Consider the following 19118-nt stretch of genomic DNA (forward strand, 5'->3'; position numbering starts at 1 on the left):
GTGGATTTGTGGCATTCTTTAGCATGGGGCCAACTCTCTTGGAGGGCTTGATCCCCTCCCCATATTTCTGATGTAGCAGGTCTGGCAAGGGGCCCTGGGCATTTGCATTTCCAGCAAGCTCTCAGGTGACGCTGATGCTTCAGATCCAGGTACCACATTTTGAGAATCCAGACTTTCTTTTCTGAGTATCGTGAATCCAGTTGAGATTTGAAATCTTTTTCCCCTTTAAAACCCTCCATTAAAGTTATATCTTTTCTTAAGGTCCGATCCTTTTCTTTTCCTCCATGCTGTAGTGATAAAGATAGAAGTGGAAACTGGAGGACAAGTGTCTGTCTCTGATTGGCTTCTCTGCGGAACTGAGGACCTGAGGTAGCACTTGGGGTGATAAAGACATAAAACCACAGGCGCTTGTAGGTTTGGGCAGAAAACATTCATCTTGATTCCTTAGCAGTGTTTTTCCGTGACTTGGAGGGCCCGGCTGTTGTCAGAGTTACAGCTTGTTTGGAAGTCCACATGGCATATAAGTGGACCCACAGGGGAACCTGCTGAACAAAGGGACCCAGATTAGTGAGGTGGATCACACTGGTGGCAGCGCCAGCTAGAGCCATTTCTATAGATCTGCCCCATGCATGGCTGGGCTTCCTCCCAAAGAGCGAAAGGGGATCTTATCTTATAAAGCACACACTCTCCCCTTTTATTTGTTAACCCTGTAAAACTGTGGGATGAAGGGTTTACTTTTCTGAATAATTATTTTTCAAAACTTGATCTCTTTTTTAAAAGTAAAAAAGTATCACCTACTGTGGAATGTTTAGACAATTCATAAAGGACAAAGAAAAAAACTGCATAATCAGATGTATATATATCACCGTTTTAATATTTAGAGGTTTGCCTTTCAGATTTTGTTTTTACTCTTGCTCTTGCTCTTTCACACATGTGCAAATCTTCTTTCTGGGTATTATGTAGATCATGGCTGTTGTTGCCTCTGTATGGCTTTGCCTCTCACTCTGGGTACCAGCTATGTCCTTATAATCAGCTGCAAGGCCCTGTTTGATAGTCATTATTTCCCTATCACTGCCTAAGCTCATCGCCTCTTACTCCCTCTGCTCCCGTTTGGCTGGTTTCCTTTGCTAATCTGTGCACACGCTGCTCACCTCATGCTCAAGGCCTCTCTACTCACTGTTCCTTCTACCTGGAATGCTGTTCCCCAACTCCTCACTTCTTTCTGGTCTTTATTCAAAAGTCCTTTCCATAGCGAGACCTTCTTGGACCCCTTTAACATTTAACATACTTTTTATTTATTCATTTTTTTGAGACAGAGTCTCCCTCTGTTGCCAGACTGGAGTGCAGTGAGCGATCTCGGTTCACTGCAACCTCCACCTCCTGAGTTCAAGCGATTCTCCTGCCTCAGCCTCCCAAGTAGCTGGGATTATAGGTATGTGCCACCACGCCTGGCTCATTTTTGTATTTTTAGTAGAGATGGGGTTTCACCATGTTGGCCAGAATGGTCTCGATATCCTGACCTCATGATCACCCACCTTGGCCTCCCATAGTGCTGGGATTACAGGCGTGAGCCACTGTGCCCCGCCTATTTCACACACCTCTTCCCGTAAACTTCTTTCATTTCTTTCCTCCTTAGAAAGCACGACTAACTAACATAATATGTATTCTACATTTTACTTACTTGTCTATGGTCAGCTTCTCCAGCTAGAATATAAACTCCATGACAAAGGGCATCACTGGGTTGCTTTCTGCACTGTCCCCAGAACAGTGCCTGATGCAGGGTTGACACCCCATAAAAAGCTGCTTTAAGATGTCAAATGAATGAGCTTAACAATACATCATAAATTATATTCCATATTCCATGACATATTTTTCTATATCATGATTTTTAATAGCCATTTCCATGTAAGAGCTTTTTCCCATTGTATCAATATATGACTATACCACAGTTAATTAAACATGAATTTAATAATGAATATACCACAATTTGTTCAAATATTATCCTCTATTAACTTCAGTATTGTAAGTTTTTGCTTATTTTGCTGTTATAATTGGCACCTTAGCAATCAACCTTGTATGTATTTGCTCAAATCCTGATAATTTCCTAGAATAAATTTCCAGAAATTAACTTTCTGGATCAAGAAGAATATATCTTTAAGGTGTTTGATCTACATTCTCAAATCACTATCCAAAAGGCTGTTTCTCTAAGCAGGGATTTCTAATGCTGATTTCTTTGCATCTTTGACAATACTAGACATTATTTTTCAAAAATATTCCAATTTTTATGAGTAAAAAGTGGTAACTCATTAAATAATTTTATGTTCCTTAGGTTACTGGTAAGATTGATCTTTTTTATATTTTTAAAAATTGGATATGTGTACTTCTTTTCTTTTCTTTTTTTTGTTTTTTGTTTTTGAGATGGAGTTTCACTTTTGTTGCCCAGGCTAGAGTGCAGTGTTGGGATCTTGGCTCACTGCAGCCTCTACCTCCTGGGTTCAAGCGATTCTCCTGCCTCAACCTCTTAAGTAGCTGGGATTACAGACTCCTGCCACCACACCTGGCAAATTTTTGTTTTTACTAGATGCCGGGTTTCACCATTGGTGTCAGGCTGATCTTGAACTGCTGACTGCAAGTGATCCACCTGCCTCCACCTCCCAAAGTGCTGGGATTACAGGCATGAGCCACTGCGCCTGGCCTGGATATGTATATTTCTTTTTATCCATTCTTAGTTTATGTCCTTTGCTTAACTGGTGGGGGGCTAATTAGCTTTCTTTTAATGCTTTGCAAGTGTCCTTTATATAGGTAAGAATTTAAAAACATGTATGGTTAATATTCTTTGCCATTTGCTTTTAAATACTTTCATGTTGTTATTTTTCCATTACCTTGATCTTGACTTCGTGTTGTTTCTTGATATACAGAACGTTTATATGGAATAGGATATGCATATATTTTATGTTTTGAACTGTTTTCAATGTAATGCTTAAAAAGTTTAACTCATCCTAAGACCGTATGAGCATTTCTAGTTATTTCTCCTAGTTTCTTTATGGTTTCATTATTTTCCCCAAATTGTTATTCAGTCCTCCAATTCCACTTATTGAATAATGTCCTTTTCCTCCCTGACTTGACATTTCCCTTATTACATACTAATTTGAATGTGTTATTTCGTTGTTTTGGCTCTGACTATTTTATTAACCTGTGACTTTCTGTAGGAAAAACCCACTTTAAAAATTATTAGAGTTTTATAATGTGTTTTTCATATTTCAGACTACAACTACTTCTCATTTTTGATTTTCAAAATTATCTTAATTATTTAGTATCCGTATTTTTCTTGAAGAAGAAATTCAGAATCATTTTTTTCCAACCTCCAGTGTTTAAACTTGCATCAGTTTTGCAAATACATTTGGGAAGACATTACTGCTGTTGGCTAATTCAATTAGCAAATTATGTAGTCCCTTTCTTTAGTGCCATTGTGAGATATGATTTGATATGCACTGCTCCTGGGACAATTCCCAGTTTCTGGAAGCTCTTCATCTAGCAAAGCTCTGTTCCTCCAGGTGCCGTCTTTTCCTGCTCCTTGCTACCTCATTTCCAAATATTAGGAGACAGGGCCTTCGATGAAAACCATGATTTCAGGATATGGCGCTATTGGAGCTTCCCTGTCTGCCCATGAAGCCTGTCTGTTTGTGGGTAAGGAGGGGAGCTGCATTCACCAGCACGCAATGTACTGACTGCCTTCCCTATCCTGACTGCTAAGTAGGCATGGATGTTACAGAATGGATGTAGAATGATGGCGAAACAATGTGTATTTTATTATTGACGTGATAGCATGTGCTAAAGAGAGAACGGAAACAATGGAAGCCCATGCTACAGGATAACTGGTCAGCGATTTTATTGGTACAAATCTGAGTCTGGGGGACACAGTGAAGATATCCTCAGTGTCTTATCTTTGTTTCAGAGGTTTCTCTTTTATGAGACACAACCCTAGGTCAGTCGGTTTTTAACAAAAACAGTAGTTAATTCTTAAATATAGTTTTTGCTTTCTAGGTTAAGCATCATTCTAAGTACTTTCCACATATAAACTCATTTAATTCTCACGACTGTCTTATGTGAGAAATCCTATTATGATTCAGGTTTATTGCTTATCTCAGTTGAACTTATGCCTTACAGCAGGTAGAAATTCACTTTAGATTCTGGCATCAGGTGGTCTATCAAATTACTTTTTGGTGTGCGCTTCATCCTTTTCTATCTTCGTTCATATTTAAAAGTTATAGTTAGCGAGACACCTACGGCTGCTAACCAGGTACATTTTAAACTCGAATTCATCTTTTATAAACCTTTTATTAGAAAATAAAACCCATACACAAAATTTAGAAAACAGATGTATCCCTTAATGAGTCCTAAGGCAAACACTATTATAACCACTACCCAGGTTGTGAAATAGATCTTTGCCAATCATTCCAGAAGCTTTTCCCATTGTCTCCTCCCAAGGTTGACCCTCTCTTTTCCACCAGAAGTAACCACTATCCTGACTTTTCCAGAATCACTTCCTTGAGTTTTTGTATAATTTTATGACTAATGTACCCCCCTCTAATGACCACTAGTTTAATCTTGCCCAATTTTTAAAATCTTGACATACTTTTTACATCTTTTTTAGTCTGCAGGTTTCTTCTCCATCTCTTATTCTTTACAATTTATCTATAAAAGAACCTGGGGGCCCTTGACCTAAAGAGTTTTCTAAAGTATAGGTTTTGCTGACTGTGTACTTGTGATCCCCATTCAACACTTTCCTGTGTCCTTTCCGTTCTCTGAAAATTGGCAGATGGATCCAGAGACTTGATTGGATTTGGGATTGATACATTTGGCAAGACTATAAATGGTGCTGTGTTCTTTCATTAAGAGGCACATGATATCTGGTTGTCTCTCTTTTTGTGATGTTAGCAGCTGTTGATGCCCAATGCCTAGATACATTAATTCATTGGAGGTTGCAAAACTGTTTTCTTCTACTTTTTTTCAATGGTTAATTGGAATAATTTTAGAACAAGCTATTTTCCTCATTTATTGTTTGACACTCTGTGCCACAATTCTTTTAGGAAAAGCCGAAAAGATGCTTCATTCTTTTCTTTTATCAAGTGTCTAATTAAAGAACTGGTTGCCTATCATGCTACAAAGGTTAACAAACAGGTTTTTAGGAAATATTACTATGAATTCATGTATTTGGAGCTATTTGAAAAGTCTTGGCCGGGCACAGTGGCTCATGCCTGGAATCCCAGTACTTTGGGAGGCCAAGGTGGGTGGATCAAGAGGTCAAGAGATCGAGACCATCCTAGCCAACATGGTGAAACCCCGTCTCTACTAAAAATACAAAAAAAATTATCTGGGCATGGTGGCACGTGCCTATAATCCCAGCTACTCAGGAGGCTGAGGCAGGAGAATCGCTTGAACCTGGGAGGTGGAGGTTGCAGCGAGCTGAGATCGCGCCACTGCACTCCAGCCTGGCAGCAGAGTGAGACTCCATCTCAAAAAAAGAGAAAAGTCTTGATCCTTTTAAAGATCCAGTTGTCTCATTTGCTTCAAGGCTGCCTTTGAGTCCTTGTGTCGTGACTGTAGTAGTCATTCCTAGCTTTCTTGTTGTCTAGCATGGCAAGATATTCCAGGATCATGTGGCACCCTTCCTAGAATTAGTATTTTTTTTTTTTCCCACAAAAAGCTGGATTTCTTTTTGTGGCAGTGGTACTTCAAGATTGCTACAGTTTTTGAGGGCTAGGGAGGTTTTGTAGAGTTTGTCATTGTTTTTTAAGGCCTCTTTACTGGTTAGAATTAAGAAATATATATGTTTATATGATATCTCAAGGGTTTATACTAACACTTCCAATTCAAATCACAATCACAGGATTTGATACTCGCCTGTATTGCATCTGCTCACTCTTTTTCTACATTGAGTATGTTGGTTCACAAAGATGCAGGAAACGATGAATTAGAATATTCTGTAATTATTAATATACTTATATATATCCAATAATATTGCACATATCCTGTGAATAACAATATTGATGCTACAGCACCAGTATAATTAACTGAGAAGTTAAATCTCTTTATTGCAGCACATGCTCTCCCCAGTGTCTCCCCATCTTTAAATATGCTATATCTATAGTATCTGAGTTTACAGCCATTATACACTGTATTTATCCCTATTGGTTCTATTTATCTTAAATGTATCTATTTATATATCTATATGTATATATCTCAGACTACCACCTTTCTTTTTTTTTTTTGAGACTGGGTCTCACACTGTCACCTAGGCTGGAGTGAAATGGCACGAGCTCAACTCACTGCAACCTCCACCTCCCGGGTTCACACGGTTCTCCTGCCTCAGCCTTCCCAGTAGCTGGGATTACAGGCAGGCACCACCACACCCAGGTATTGTTTTGTATTTTTAGCAGAGACGGAGTTTCACTGTGTTGGCCAGACTGGTTTCAACTACTGACTTCATGATCCGCCAGCTTCAGCCTCCCAGAGTGCTGGGATTACAGGCGTGAGCCAGCACGCCGGCCCAACTACCACCAATTCTTTTTGTTTGTTTGTTTGTTTGTTTGTTTGTTTTGAGATGGAGTCTCACTCTGTCACCCAGGCTGGAGTGCAGTGGTGTGATCTCCGCTCACTGCAAGCTCCGCCCCCCGGGTTCCGCCATTCTCCTGCCTCAGCCTCCCCAGTGGCTGGGGCTACAGGCTCCCGCCACCATGCCCAGCTAATTTTTTTGTATTTTTAGTAGAGACAGGGTTTCACCGTGTTTGTCAAGGTGGTCTCGATCTCCTGACCTCGTGATCCGCCCACCTTGGCCTCCCAAAGTGCTGGGATTACAGGCGTGAGCCACCGTGCCTGGCCGCCACAATTCTTATATCAATGTCTCCATAGTCATTTTGGTTATTAAAATCAGTCTTACATTCTAGTAGGCACATTCGAGACAGCTCATGAGAACAAGCTTCCCTGAGTTCTTGCCTGTTTTCTCACTGGGCCTTTTATACTTAAATGTCAGCTTTGCTGGATATACAAAATTTGTCACACATTATTTTACAAATCTAAAATATGTTACATCGTTTGTTTTTGAAACGAAACATTGCAGTTGAAATGTCTGATGATAATCTAATTTTGTTTTCCTTCCATCTTTTTCTTAAAGTCTCAGGTAATTTTAAAATATCTTTCTATAAGGTTTGGTAATTTTACTGGAAAATGTTTTGTGTGTTGGTTGTTTTGGGTTGACATTTAGGGATATACCTGAAGCTCTTTCAATACAGTTGGCGCTCCACATTCGTGGGCTCCACATCCATGGATTCAACCAACTGCAGGTCAAAAATATTTGATAAAATGAAATAAAAATAACAATACAACAGTAAAAATAATATAAATAAAAGATACAGTATAACTATTAGCATAGCATTTATATTCTCTTAGGTACTATAAGTAATGCAGGGATGATTTAAAGTCTACAGGAGGATGGGTGTAGGTTATATGCAAACACTGACATTTTCTTTCAAAGACTTGAGCATTTGCAGACTTTGACAACTGTAGGGGATCCTGGAACCAATTTCCCATGGATACTGAAGGATGACTGCATATACTTCCTTTAAATTTAATTGTAGGAGAGTTTTCTCAATTTATAGTTTGTTTTGTTTTGGTTTGTTTGCTGGGATTATGCCTGTAATCCCAGCACTTCGGGAGGCTGAGGTGGGTGGATCACCTGAGGTTGAGAGCTCGAGACCAGCCTGGCCAACATGGTGAAAACCCATCTCTACTAAAAGTACAAAAATTAGTTGATGTGGTGGTGGGCATCTTTGATCCCAGCTACTCGGGAGGCTGAGGCAGAAGAATCACTTGAACTTGGGTGGCAGAGGTTGCAGTGAGCTGAGATCGTGCCACTCACTGCTCTCCAGAATGGGTGACAGAGCAAGATTCACTCTCTCAAAAACAAAAAAAAAAATCAAGATTGCTTTCCTATCTTAACAGAGCTTCTTTTAGAGAGAGAGAGAGAGAGAGAGAGAGAGAGAGAGAGAGAGAGAGAGAGAGTAGTATAGCGTAGTGTTTAAGAAGAGAATGGTTTGTTTACTGAAGTGTATTAACTCCACTCTCCCCCACATTTGTCTGAACCTTCTCTTTGCTTTGTCTCCTTCGTTTTTGTCCTCAGTTTTAATTCTACTCTCAGCAGTTTCTCCTCAGTATGAAGCCGTGGCCTGAAAAAAGTTCTGGTGGGTTGTATGGAAAATTTGCAGGTCTAGGCTGTGTCTGCCCCTCCAGGCTCTCCACAGACTTCTCTTAGTCTGCTGTGGGGATGGGACATGTGCTCCTGATGCCAGCTGCTGTTCTCACATAGGGCTGCCAGGCTTTCCGTGGATACCTCCTGCTATTGAGTGTTCCTCTGGCTCCAGGTCCAGCAGAGCTCTCATTGCCTCACTCTATTTCCCTGCACAGATGCTGATAGCATGCAGATTTTGTGCTATTACTGGTTTATTTCCATTCGCTTATGTTTTGAGGTTGATGAGAACAACCTTGTCACCTAGTTTTGTAATAAATATTGTCTGTGGGTTTTTTATTTGCCATTCTAGTTCTATTTTTATTTGGGAATTTAGAGAGATTAAAAAAACGATACCACTGCTGCCAACATTTTCTGAGAACTCTCATTTTATTTTGTATGTACATAGTTTTCATCAGTCAACAGATATTTATTAAATGGTCTATGGCAGGCCCTATTATAGACACCAATGATATAGCTATGAACAAAACAGAGTTTCTACCCTCAAGACATATAATAGGAAAAGAATGGTATTGAACATATACACCACGAAATAAGTGAGAAAATATCAAATATAAGTAAATTTCAAGAAGTAAATGAAAGGAGATAATATGTATCTATTCTTTTAAACCATTTGATTACATATATATATACACACACACTTTATATACACGCATATACATGTTATATATATGTATATATACACACACATATATACATACACACAAAGATATTTGACTTACATACAAATATTTTTGAATAGCATTTTCTGGATTACAAAGCGTGTTTCCATATAATGCATTCTTTTATCTTTTTATGAATAGGCAGATAAAGTAGATTTTACTCCCCATGTGACAGAGGAGGAATCTCATGTTTAATAATTGTAAGTGACATCCAATACACTTATAGCCAAAGCTTCATCAAGTATCTTTTGAATCTGAATCTGCTTTTTTAAAAGTTAATATTCTATTTTTTAATACCACATTACATAAAACACTGTGCTGGGGGTTGGAGATGACATCTTTTCGGCCCAAGTAATGAGGTTTCAATTAGCGGCAGTAAGATATATGCTTAGTGCTGTCAGGTGCAGGGAGTGGCGGGGCACAGGCCTGAATGAAGTTCCGTGCGAGTGAGGAAGCATCGGGCTGTCTTCGTGGTGGGATGTCCCGGGGAAGCCTAATGAAGGAGATTGTATCTGCGTGGCCCTTGCATATAGCGAGACGGGGCATTTCTAGTTGGAATGAACCAAGTGAACAAAGACAGGTAGGCATATCCTTAACGTAGCTGGAGGAGAGTGAGAGTTCAATCGACTGTTTAGTTTTTCTTCATACACTCATCATTCAACGAGTTTTTAAGTTACTATGTGCCAGGGCAGAGAGAGAAAGATAGATAGGGAAGGAGGTTAGTCTAATGGGGGAGACGTGTGCTCCCCACCTGATTTGAAAGTGAGATCTTTCGGTGGGACTGAATCTTCCCTCACCTGCAGCATCTGACAGAAACAGGCAGCCGGGAGAGGAGGAGCAGAGGATTTCAGTGCTGGGATTCTGAGCCATTTTCTTGGCAGGCTGCTTGGTGTTCCTAACCTTGAAAAAAATCAATTTGCTTGGAGCATATTATGTCTGAAAAGCACCCGTGGGGGAAAAGACTAGAAAAGTGTGTTGAGCGTTAGATGTTAGCGGAATTTAAATGTCATGATAAGGAATTTATTTTGGGGTAGTAAAGCATGGTTGAGAGTTTTTGACAAGAAGACTGACCTAAGATGCCAGCGCATCCATGAATTCGGCCAAAAGTTCAAAAATTAGTTCCACCACTTTCTGAAAAGATGACTGACATATTGAAGAATTTATTTAAACCCCCGAGCTTCATTTTCTTGATCTGTTAAAAATGGGAATTTATGTATTTATTTTGTATTTGTATTATGTATTTGTATTTATGTATTTGTATTTATTTGTATTTGTATTTATTTGTGTGTATTTGTATTTATTTTATTATGTATTTATCCACTGACAACTCATTTATTCATTCATTATTAAGTTTAACTGATATTTAATAATTACTCAGTTCTGGTCGAGCTCCGTGGCTCATGCCTGTAATTCCAGCACTTTGGGAGGCCGAGGTGGTGGATCACGGGGTCAGGAGATCGAGACCATCCTGCCTAACATGGTGAAACCCCGTCTTTACTAAAAAATACAAAAAATTAGTCAGACACGGTGGCACACGCCTGTAGTCCCAGCTACTCGGGAGGCTGAGGTAGGAGAATGGTGTGAACCCAGAAGGCGGAGGTTGCAGTGAGCCAAGATCACACCACTGTCGCCTGGGCAACAGAGCGAGACTCTGTCTCAAAAAAAACCCAATAATAAACAAACAAACAAATAAATAAATAAATAAATAAATAAATAAATACTCAGTTCTGGAGCTACGTGGTCAAATGTAGTAGCCACTCATTCAAAGGAGCTATTGAACAATTGTAATGCAGATAGTCTGAATTGAGATGTGCTATCAGTGTGAAATATACACTTGATTTGGAAGTCTTAGTATGAGAAAAAGAATATAAAATACCTCATTAATAATTTTTATGTTGAATACATCCTGAAAGGAAAGAAGAAATAAGTTTAAGAGAGCCATTGTACAACATGGTGACTATAGTTAATGGTGATACATTATATTATTGAAAAATTCCAAGAGAGTTGGTGTTAAGTGCTCTTGCCACAAAAATTATAGCTATGTAAGGCAATATATATGTTAATTAGCTAGATTTAACTATTCCACAATGTATATGTGCTTCAAATGCATAGAATTTTATCTTTCAATTAAAAAATAAATTTGAAAAAATATTTTTTGAAATTAATTTCATGGTTCTCTTTTTCAAAAATGTGTCATTCAGAATATTTAAATGTAGCCTCTTTTATAGCTTGTACTGTATTTCTATTGGGCGATGCTGCTCTAGATACTGGGTGTACAATATTGAATAGTGGTCAGAGACAGATAGTAAATAAGCACGTTTAAATATCTAAGTCATCTAATTCTAGACTGTGAAATAAGTGCTGTGATCTTCCCAATTGCTTCTCATCCCACCTTTGCTCTCTCCGGCCCCTCTATTCATTTGCGGCATTTTCCTAGCCACTTCTCTTGGTTAGTGGGGCTTATCTAACTTACACAGTTGTCCTCTCTCAGGAACGCTGGCTAATTTCTCCCTTTTGGGGTCTTGCAACTACTGTGACCATCTGTTTAAATATTTCTTCGGTGGCTAAAAAAACAAACTAAAGCTATCCAAATTCCAAAGGCAAACAGAATTCTTCATCTCTCTTCAATAGAAATCTTCATTCTTTCTTTCCTTTATTGTCAAAATGACCATTTCCTCCAATACTATGGAAATTGGGAGTTTTCATCCACAGAGTGGGTGGTTTGTATCCAAATAGCAGGACATATGTCTGTCTAGTTCACGCCAGCCTTCCTGTAGACACTACAGCTTCCCCATGGAACTCGGAACATCACTCACCTTCTAGCCATAGGACATATCCTTTGTATGTGGGCAAACTCACACAATAACATGTCATTCCCATTATATCCATTTCAGTACAGTGTATGAATGATGCTTTATGCCAGTTGGCCTTTTCCTGAGACAAAGCAATCATATTGGTAAGAAAGCAAGGGAGATATTACATTAGGTGGAAAACAGAGTTAAGTTACCAAGTTAGAAATGGTTAATGAATGGCTGTGCCAAGTCGTTCAACTATTTAATTCATGTTTATCAAGTCTGTTTTATAAATCCAGACCTGTGTCAGGCACTGGCTATGATGGGAGGATAATTTCTAAAGTTCTTGTAAATTTGCTGCCTAATTTCTAAAGTTCTTGTAAATTTGCTGCCTTTAAGATGTTTTTAGAAAGATAATTCTAAAACATAAACAAAATGCTAATAAAGCAATTAAAGGACAGGACCAAATCAAAATGTATGGCAAGGATGTTAAGGACTGGGAGAGGTCAGGAAGGAAGATGTGGATGAAATTTGCAGACATCTTGAAAAAACTCTTGGAGAAAATGGACCTTGATATCTGGATGTGACTAAAACAGGTCAGGAGGAGAGAGAACAGCTTGACCCAAATGGAGTGGAACGGGATGCATGAGAGAAAACAGTGGGAGACAATGTTGCCCAGGACCCTATAGTCAATCAGGAAATGTGACTTCCAGGCCTTTTGATCCCAGTAAAGTGGGAGAGAAGAGACATCATTTTCTGCGTTTTGGTTTTCTCCAAAGTTAAATACCAGAATATAAGCAACAACATGCATAACACTGGAAATAGTTGCATTTATTGGACATTCTGTCTTACTACAGGGTATGTGCTGAGAGGTGCAGTTATTTCTGCATCTCGCAGAAGGTGTCACATGACTATTGCCTTCAGGTGTAGCTTAGTAGCAGCTGCAAGTAGAGTTTCATTATAGCCACAGAATGTCTTTTGCCAAAATGAACACCAGTTATCAGGATCGTAGAATGTCTAGCCAGTGCTCAAAGAAATTCATTCCATATACTACACAGGAGCCAACATAAACAAAATACTCCTCGTTATTATTCACTTCCTGAATGAGTTTCACCTCCAAGCAGAGGATGCCTAGAAAAGAAAAAAAAAAACAACAACTTAAGCTTCAAATTTCAACATATCTTTGGGCTTTTGAAATCATTTAAATGAATCTTTTAGGCTTTTTCTCTAGAACAGATTTATTGAGATATAATTCATATGTCACAAAACTCACCTATTTAAAGTACAAAATTCAAGGGTTTTAGGTATATTCACGGAGTTGTGTGACTGCCAGTTCTACAGTAACCTTGGAAACTCTTTACCCATTAGCAATCACTCCTCATTTCCCTTCCCATCTCCCTCCTCCCTGCTCCCCGACTGCCCCCTGATTCCTAGACAATCACTAACTCACTCTCTGTGCTTACAGATTTTCCTATTCTGGAAATATCATGTAAACAGAGTCATACATTATGTGGTCTTTTGTGATGGATTGGCTTCTTTTATTTAGCATAATGTTTTCAAGTTTCCTCCATGTTGTAGCCTCTATCAGTATTTTATTCTTTTGGTTGCAAATACCATGCCATTGTATGGACATACCACATTTTATTTACTCCCTCTAAAGTTGGCAGACATTTGGTCTGTTTCCACTTTGGCGCTATTATGAATGATGTGTCTATAAAAACTCATGTAAAAGTTTTTATGTGGACATATATTTTTATTTCTCCTGAATGAAATACATTTAATTCTCATTTTCCACAGGAGTTATGTTCTATAAAGTTGTCATCATCACTGAATTAGCAAATGCTGAGCCACTGCTCCTAGGTAAAATACAGGATTAGGTCTGGGAGACTGCTGGTCACAATATTTTTGTCAATCCATCCGTATGTAACCTTGTTTTGTGTGTTTCTGTTTAGAGATACTTTACTGAAAAAAAAAAAAAATATATATATATATAGTAAATTTCTTTGCTTTTTAGCCTCACAACAATGCTATCCACTGTGCTTTTTTATCGATTGTTATCTCTGGAATTCACAAATTTAGACAACTTTTTTCTATCGCTCCATTACTCTCTATGCATGTTTCTTTAGCATTTTCTGGAGTGGTCTCACATACAGATCAGTGAATTTCCTCTCTCTCCTTCTGGATGTAAGTACTAGTGCTTGATTAACATTGAACTCAAGGCCAGCAGCACTATGATGCATGCCTGAGTGAAGCTTACCTAACACGGGTGTTTTCTCCATAAGGAGTTTCACCGAACTCCTCACTCTGCCATTCTGAAAGTGCATGTCTCCCTCTTAGGCTTTTTATCTTCACCTAAAACAAAAGAGAGTGAGGACAATCATCTGAATTAACTTAAAGAAATCTTTATAACAGAAGAGAAAGGTGTTTGGGGATTAGATTTCTAGCCAGGGTCAGTGAGGTTTTCCATCCTGATTGAATTCTTCTGAAAACTTTTTAATGTTGCAAAATGCTTTGACTGAGCAGCCTTAGGTTACTCCACAAGCATTCTTTTTATTTCTTTCAGCAATATGGACAGTACATTTAAAAAGTCTGACTGAATTTTTGCCTCCAGTTTGAAACTCATATTTTAAAGATAATTTTGAAGCCAGAAATTTTAAATATATTCATTGAGGTCAATTCATCAAACTTTATGGAGTTTCTACCCTGGTTCATATATCAACCTTGCTCTGGATGCAGCAAGACACTCTAATGAAAGTGATGTCTTAGTTCTTTTTGTGCTACTGTAACAGAGCACCACAGCCTGAGTAATTCATGATGAACATAAATGTACTCAGCTCATGGTTCTGGAGGCTGGGAAGTCCAAGACAGAGGTGTTGCATCTGGTGAGGGTTTTCTTGCAGTGTCATAACATGGTGGAGGGCATTACATGGTGACCGAGAGGAAGTGAGGGTTGAACAGCAATCCCACTCTCTTGATCACAAACCCACTCTCTCCATAACAGCATGAATCCATTCATGAGGGCTCAGACCTCTTAACAGTCCCACCTCTCAACACTGTTGTGTTAGGGATTAAGTTTCCAACATATTCAAACCATAGCAGATGATATAATCTAGAGTTGCAAAGAGCCATTAATTTGGGATTTTGGTAGCTAAGAATATGCAATTAAAATTCTGCATAGTTGGCTGGGTGTCGGTGGCTCATAACTGTAATCCCAGCACTTTGGGAGGCCAAGGTGGGCAGATCACTTCAGGTCAGGAGTTCGAGACCAGCCTGCCCAATATAGTGGCCATCTCTACTAAAAATGCAAAAAATTAGCCAGGAGTAGGGTGTATGCCTGTAATCCCAGCTACTCAGGAGGCTGAGGTGGAAGAATCACTGGAACCCAGGAGGCAGAGGTTGCAGTAAGCCGAGACTGTACCACTGCACTCTGGCCTGGGAGACAGAGTGAGACTCCATCTCAAAAAAAGAAAAAAATTCTGCATAGTTGTGTATCCATCAGTGTCATTAGAGCAGTTAGTGTTAGTGGCACTTAAAATTGCACTATGTGAATAACTGGCCCCTTTTATAAAGTATCTCACTAAGTGTGTACTGTTGGCATGAAAGGCTGCCTAACTTTTCAGGGCCTCACAGCCCCTCTATTATCAGGTACCTAAAATTACCTGGTCCCTCTCGTACAACTATGGCATAACTATATCCCATGAGACATTATTATGTAACAATTGGTTTTCCTCTTCTTTTATTTTTTATTTTTCTATACGATAATGAGATTGTCCAGGAAAAGAGAAGTCTAGGAATATATATATTAAAACTACCATTGCGAAACTAACATATTTCCCTACTGACCCCTCAAGTTAGTGTATAAATTGTTGTCATCTCTGGTTCTTTACCCGGACATCTTTCTGTCAATTGGAAAAATGTTGGGTTGCCATAGACCTCCCTGTGTTACCTGTCTCCTCTTTTGACTTTTATGTCACACAAGTTACTAATCCCACAAACGAACCCTCTGCTCCATTCATTCAGTACACATTTGAAAGTCCTCCATTGTGGTAATGTGGTGCTAGGTGCTGGCTCCTCACTATCAATGAGACAATTTCCTAGACCTTAAAGAAGTTTTGCCCTCTCATGAGGTGGACTAATATGAAAACAAGTAAGTACAATAATTCCATGTTCTGTAAAAGAATGTACAAGGCACCCTGGAGACCCAAAGACTGGTTCTCACTTCTCCCAGACAGTAGAGGGAGCCAGAAGCGGTTTCAGGCTGGTGCAGTGGCTCACTCCTACAGTCCCGGCACTTCGGGAGGCCAAGGCAGGAGCATTGCTTGAGGCTGGAAGTTCAAGGCCAGTCTGGAAAACAGGTTGTAGACATTCTTTCTCTGCAAACAATAAAAAAGTATTATCCAGGTGTGGTGGCATGTGTCTGTGATCCTAGCTACTCTGGAGGTTGACGTGAAAAGATTGCTTGAACCCAAGGAGTTCCAGGCTGCAGTGAGCTATGATGGCACCACTGCACTCCAGCCTGAGTGACAGAGCAAGACCCTGTAGCAAAAAAAAAAAAAAAAAAAAAAAAAAAAAAAAAAGCAGCAACAGAAGCTTCACCTCAAGGAAGTGATGAGATGAGCCAGGAAGAAAGATTCTGGTACAACTGATTTAGACATGGAGTGATTCAGAAGGGCGTTCCAGCATTTCCTTTAAGAAAGGCTTAAAGATGAAAACCCATACAGCCTGTCCTGATTTACATTATTTTCTTTTTTTATCTTACAATTAGGAGAATGTGAGTCCAATATGAGACTCTAGTTCTTTGATTATAATACTTCCCCTTATTTTCTGTCTGCTTCTCCAATTCTCCTGGTGCCAGCCTCCTTGATAACAGGGCATGGAGTCATATTCATCTACCACAGCATCTAACACAAATAGTAGGTCCTTAAAAATGTGTTGAGTAAATGAATACCATAAATCCATTTTTCATTCATTAAGGGCAACTCTTTGCCCTGGAAACTAGTTCTCAGTCATTTTGTGTGGTGATGCTGGCCTCTTTCTCTGGGCCCCTAGATTTTCTTTAGACATTTCTAGCTGTTAGAGCTTCAGGGAGAAAGGCCAGGCATGGCTGGAGTTTTCATTGGAAGTGGCGAAACAGATGCACAGATTCTAAAGAGAATGCACAGATGAACAGATACACAGGTTCTAAGATTGAGAATTCAGCTCTGGCTTATGAACTTGTTCCTAATTTTAAAAAATTACACTTTTTGACTTATGTCATGCATAAGTAGGTAGAAAAATGGTATAATTCAAGCACCCACTTTCACCCTGATGATCTTCCTTTTTTAAAAAGGGTGAGACTTGATTTCATTCTTTTTTATGACTGAGTAGTATTCCATGTTGTGTGTGTGTGTGTGTATGTGTGTGTGTGTGTATGTGTGTGTGTGTATATATATTTACATTTTCTTTATCCAATCATCTATTGATGGTCACTTACGTTGATTCAGTATCTTTGCTATTATGAATAGTGCTGCAATAAACATAAGAGTGAAGTTATCTTTTTAACACAATGATTTTTTTTCCTTTGGGTAGATACCCATTAGTGGGATTTCTGGATCAAATGGTAGTTCTATTTTTAGTTCTTTGTTACGCTAATAGCCCAGACTTCACTGCTCTGCAATATAGCTGTGTCACAAAACTGCATTTGTACCCCTCAAATGTATACAAATTTTAAAAAGTGAGACTAATATATATCCTCTAGCACGCAGTAAAGAGACACCAAGTTTGGTCTTTCATTCCTCTTGCATGATCTACTCCTCATTTAATGGGCTGGAACCCTTCAGGAACTCCCTGATTTGCCTCTTCCTGGTGATTCTGGTCTATGCCATCTCTCTGGCTTCCATGCCATCTCCTAGGCTTGACAGGGGAGGTAGGTAGCTCAGGGGACCCAGGAAGCCAACCCTGCCCCTTCCCTCCAGGTCCATTTCATCTCCATAGTATTCCACACAGATGTAAAAGTATTCATACTTTTTTGTTTTTTTTATCCCTATGGAGAAAACTTAAAGCACTTTGGCTTTAAACTCTTAGCAAGAGTATTGCCAAAGGGCACAACCTCAGGGCTACTAGATTTCCTAGCAGGAGAGGACCCATTGGGAAAGCTCCTCCTCTCTCCAGTGGTCCTTTTCCACTCACTGACCACCTCCATCCCAGCACCAATGTTTGGAGTCTCTCCCTGAACTTCAGGTCAGCCTCCTGCTCCTGGGACACACACACCCCTCTTCCTTCCAAGGATGAAGTGCTAATTATCAGAGATATTACAGACTAATGCCTTAAGGAGGAAGGAGTTCATTTCCAAACTACCACATAATTTGTAAGGCAACACTCTCTCTAGCAGTCTGGACATCTTATTACTCCGCAGATAAACTATGTAATTCCCTTCCTCCAGCCAGTCGCCATCCTCATCCTCCTCACCATCCAATTGTAAATTGTACTCTCTGGGCTCTCTAGGAATAAGAGAAGGGGCCATTGTGGGGCCATATACTCATTGCAGCTGGCTCTTTAGCAAAGAGATGCTTGCCTATTGCTGCACCCTTAAGGAACAGATTAACTTCTTATCTAAAAGTCTGTTCTACCCTCCATTTCTAACTAAACGGGAGGGGAAGCAATGGATTACTCCTCCCCTTCGTAAGTATAGGCAATTGATGACCTGCGCGCCCAATAGCGGGTCACAGGCTCTGACCAAGGTTTTATTTTTTTCTAAATTATGGTTCATTTTCATTAAGCCTTACAAAGGAATAAAAATCCAGCTGGATTTAAGCATTTTGTGCAACATTTAATGAATCACCTTTCCTGAGAAAAGGAAAATTACACAAACTCTCCCAGAAAATCCAGCCAGCACAGTCATCATAGCTTTATGATACAGAATCGAGTTAATTATGGAAAACACTCAATTCCTTAAAGAAATCTTTAAAAATCTTGAACATCGTGGCCATGTATCCTGGTGAGGCTAAAATTGGTCAAAAGCAGAGCAGAATAATAAATGCTGATTTCTGCTAAATAATTCAGGCCATCTGAACTCTGATATTTTACTGACTTTAATGAGTATAATGGGTCCAGTTAGAGACTGCTTTCCTTTACTGTGCCAGACTCAATATGCTCTCTCTTCATTGTGGGCTTCTTTTTTATTTGGATAACTCATCTCTACAAATTTGTCCTGAAATCCCAGTATCTGGCGTTAATAGCTACTAACTAACTGTATGTCAAAGTCAGTCACTGAGTAAGTTTTGATCATGATTATCATGAAGAAAAAGAGATTGCACTGGGGCCTGTCAGCGGGTGGGGGGCTAGAGGAGGGATAGCATTAGGAGAAATACCTAATGTAGA

General features: G+C 39.4%; 1 protein-coding gene across 2 annotated transcripts in view; it reads left to right on the top strand.

Annotated features, from left to right (window-relative positions):
• ZMAT4 (zinc finger matrin-type 4) overlaps window positions 1-19118 on the top strand; it is a 294319-nt gene that overhangs the window by 116204 nt on the left and 158997 nt on the right. The window lies entirely within an intron of this gene.

The sequence above is a fragment of the Rhinopithecus roxellana genome, chromosome 9 (assembly GCF_007565055.1).
Source record: "Rhinopithecus roxellana isolate Shanxi Qingling chromosome 9, ASM756505v1, whole genome shotgun sequence".
Classification (NCBI taxonomy): Eukaryota; Metazoa; Chordata; class Mammalia; order Primates; family Cercopithecidae; genus Rhinopithecus; species Rhinopithecus roxellana.